At 38.9% G+C, this 3,908-nt stretch overlaps 1 non-coding gene across 1 annotated transcript; it reads right to left on the bottom strand.

The window, feature by feature from the left end:
* Positions 1 to 1,897: 1,897 nt before the first annotated feature.
* On the bottom strand, positions 1,898 to 2,024 carry LOC120100351 (small nucleolar RNA SNORA31). Its single transcript, XR_005500119.1, has one exon. It is a non-coding gene; the product is annotated as a small nucleolar RNA SNORA31 (small nucleolar RNA).
* Between the last annotated feature and the right edge of the window lie 1,884 nt (positions 2,025 to 3,908).

The raw sequence follows: 3,908 nt of genomic DNA, 5'->3' as shown, positions 1-3,908 counted from the left end.
AATGAACAACCCACTTCTTGTCTGACCCCTCTCTTTGTGTCAGATAGGAGGCCACTGAAACTGTTTGATCTGAAAAGGAACACACTCCTAGAAGCAACTTTATCTATCTATCTATCTATCTATCTATCTATCTATCTATCTATCTATCTATCATCTATCTTTCTATGTATCATCTATCTACCTATCTACTATCTATCTATCTATCTATCTATCTATCTATCTATCTACCTATCTATCTATCTTTCATTCTATCTAACAATATAGCTATCATTCTATCAATAATCTATGTATACATTATCTATCCATCATTCTATCTATCTATCAATCTATCTATCATCTATCTATCTATCTATCTATCTATCTATCTATCTATCCATCCATCATCTATCTTTCTCTCATCTATCTATTTAATTTTTCCAGCTGGACCTAAATGTTGATCCTTATCATTGCTTTTATTTAATCCCTCATTAAACATTAAAAAAATCATTGGGATGATAAAAAACCTAATCACGTAAAATCCTCTGCTGAAACTCATCAACTGATAGATGACAGAAAGAAATGAATGCTCCCAGAAGAGGAGAAGTCTACAGTGTGAAAGAATGAAGACTCCCTGTATTCACGGAAGGAGGGCTTGTCTCAGTCCAGACTGACTCCACTCAGAGTTTCTTACTGAAATGGGGCTGAGACTTCCATTTCTAGCAGGTGATGCTGCTGGTCTTTGAGTACTGCTGTTCTGAGAAATCTGCACATGAAGGCTGTCCTGAATGAGCCATGGACTCTGATAAGCCATGTAGGAGCCAGGACTGGAGAGCCCACAGTATTTTCACTGCTGTGTGATGTTGCCTTGGCTCTAGTGAATGAGCCTGACCCTGAATAACATTTCATACTTTCTGCCAGTTTACACTCATAAAGGATGTATTGACACTTGCTATGTGCCAGCTATTGGGTTAGTCATAGACCCATAAATTAATTAGCTCTTAAACCATCACAGAGCCATTTAAACAAGTATTTATTGAGCACCTAATAGTGGTCACACCAGGCACCAATGGGAAGAAGCTATGACTGGGAAGAGGTGGTCTCCAAGGTAGTGGATCAAGAGAGTTGTTGGCTCTTGGCTTCTCTGGTGTCATTCATATTCAGAAGAGGCCTTGAAGGAAACCTGGGTTGTCTGTGTGTAGGTCAAAGAACACACAAAAGAGCAGGTGGTTGTACTGTCCTGGGGGAGGGGTGTGATGCTCTGCTTACCACTGAAGCACAGCTGCAGAGCTGTCTGTCTCAACTTTGCTGACAGCTTTGTCTCCTCAGGGAACAATGAGTACTTACTTGTTAGTAGAAAGCAGGTTGCACTTTCTCCATAGTTGCCTCTGTGTTTGGCAGCAGGGCTCCAGACATGCTTTTGCTAGAAACAGTGCCTTTCCAATAAAGACAAAAAAGAATGTATGTAAGGCAGCCTGTCAAAGCTACCCTGAGGCAGCTCTCCTGCAGTGTTTTCACCAAAATTATCCTGTGTGCTCTGCAGACATCTGCCCTTTTTTGGGTCTGCAGACAGTGGTTAATAGAGGGTGAAATGTCCTAAACATATCTACTTGCCCAGTCCCCATAATGTCCATATTATACCTGATGACAAATAATTTTTTTCTTCTCTATTTTCTTTTCTTTTTCATTTCATTTCTTTCTTTCTTTCTTTCTTTCTTTCTTTCTTTCTTTCTTTTTTTCTTTGTGGTAAAAGCTAAGCCTGCAGGAGACCTAGACTCTGCTAGTAGTTCTCTATTTTTTCTTGGGTTCTGATCTCTTTTTACTACTGTGATATGATCATACTGAATACCAAATGGGACTCTCGGTGTGGTTTTTGTTGCTTTGCTTTTCTGAGTCTGTCAACTTTTTTTTTAAACCCTAGAGTTTAACTCTATACATCAATCTGGACCACAAAGACAGAAAGGAAGCGCCAGGAGTGGTTTCCTCTGCATCCTAGTGCAGACAACAAGAACAGCCACAAACCATTCTAGGTCTATCAGTGGATGTAGGAGTCTGCTGTGTTGTTTTTATTTTGTTTGGAAGAAAGTTTGAATGATTACTCTCTCTGGCTAGGAGCAGTGGTACACATCTATAATCCCAATATTTAGAAGACCAAGACATGATGATCACAGAAAATTCGAGGCCAGAATCAGTTACACAGTGAATTCCAGGCAGATCCAGAAACAGCGATACCATCTCTCTCTCTCTCTCTCTCTCTCTCTCTCTCTCTATATATATATATATATATATATATATGTATATATATATATACATATATATGAATATGAATGAAACAAATATTGGCAATGCGTTTTAATGGTTGTAAGGTGAAGGTCATGTTGAAACATTATTGGTTTTTGAGTCATTGTACTGATTTTTAAAATAAAAGTTGTCAAGTTTACAATTCTTAAACCTAAAATTCCTTGAGACATGGTTGTAGCTAATTCCTTCTAGTAGCTTTCCAAGAATTCAAATTGTGAACTCAGTGTATACTATTAGATACACAATGAAAGAACATTAGCAAGTGCTTGATATTCCCTCTTCTTTTCTGGATAAAGAAATAGTCTCTGAGAGTCGGTGACATCCTCCAGTTCTTAGGAAGGAAGCAAGAAGAACCCTTCTCTTGCCTTCCAGGACTGTGTTCATCACTATACCTTCAGGGTCCTCCCTGATGCTTCCTGTTGTATACAGCAGAGATTAGAAGAATACAGGAAAAATAAGCTGATGCCGGTGAGTATATATTCCAATAGATCAAGATGCAATTAAAAATAACTCCATAAAAATATAGGTCCCAGAGGACAAATAACAGGAAATTTTGATAGAAATTTTATTAGACTCAGGTAAAATTCTCCATAAAACCTATAAAACCCATTAAGCAGTTTCGGGGAAATATATGCGCATCTTTTACTGCAGTAATCTTAATGAGATTGATAAATTGAGTTCACCAATAGATGCTGAAATCTCTGGCTGGAAGGGAGAACATTTCATTTTCATATGTGCTCAGGAAACTGTTGAAATTTATATTTCTTATCTTTGTTGCTGACAATAAAGATCATTTGACATCAGTGAATATAAAAATGAAATTGGTGGCAATAATTCTCAGTGCTCATCTACCTCTTACTGCATCTCACTGAGAAGAAGACTTGGATCTTCCCCTCTCATGACCTTAGGTACTGCTGCTTGAATTTTCTCACATCCACCCAATGCCTTTTTAATTCTTTCCAGAAAAAATGAAGGCAGTCGTCATTCACTCCGTCTCCTCTTCACTGTGCTCTTGGTTCTTATTTTGAAACTAGAGACATATTGTGTCATTTTCTCAAGTGCCTTCAAAGAAATGTCCTGAACCGAGAGCAAAGTGCTCAAAGCCTTTACAGCTACACTCCTCAGACACTTTGAAACTCATCTGTTACTAACTCTGTCCTCATAAATTCTGTTATACACCTCTAATATGTCCTGTTCACACAGAAATAAAAAACTGGTAGACTGAGGACTCACACTGTCTGCTTTCAAAATCCAGCTCTGCCCTGAACTCAGTGACTTTTCTGAGTCTTAGGACTTTGTGTGTGTGTGTGTGTGTGTGTGTGTGTGTGTGTGAGAGAGAGAGAGAGAGAGAGAGAGAGAGAGAGAGAGAGAGAGAGAGAGAGTTCTGGAGAATATCGCTCACAAGATCAAGAGCTGGGTGATCTGACACAGGCCCAGACTTCCAGCATACAACTTCTTTTGGTCCTGAAGCAAGCTCTCCAATGTTTCATTCGGGCCACTGTTCCTGAGCCCAAGGGGCCATACTCAGCCTACAGACTTGCTCTTGAACTTTCGATTAGAAGCTAACAAGATTGTATTCTGGATTCATGAAGTGCTTGCTCCTCATTTTGTTCCCACTTAAATTTCTCATA

Source organism: Rattus norvegicus, chromosome 1 (assembly GCF_036323735.1).
Source record: "Rattus norvegicus strain BN/NHsdMcwi chromosome 1, GRCr8, whole genome shotgun sequence".
In the NCBI taxonomy this organism is placed as follows: Eukaryota; Metazoa; Chordata; class Mammalia; order Rodentia; family Muridae; genus Rattus; species Rattus norvegicus.
This window is presented reverse-complemented; position numbering and strand designations above follow the sequence as displayed.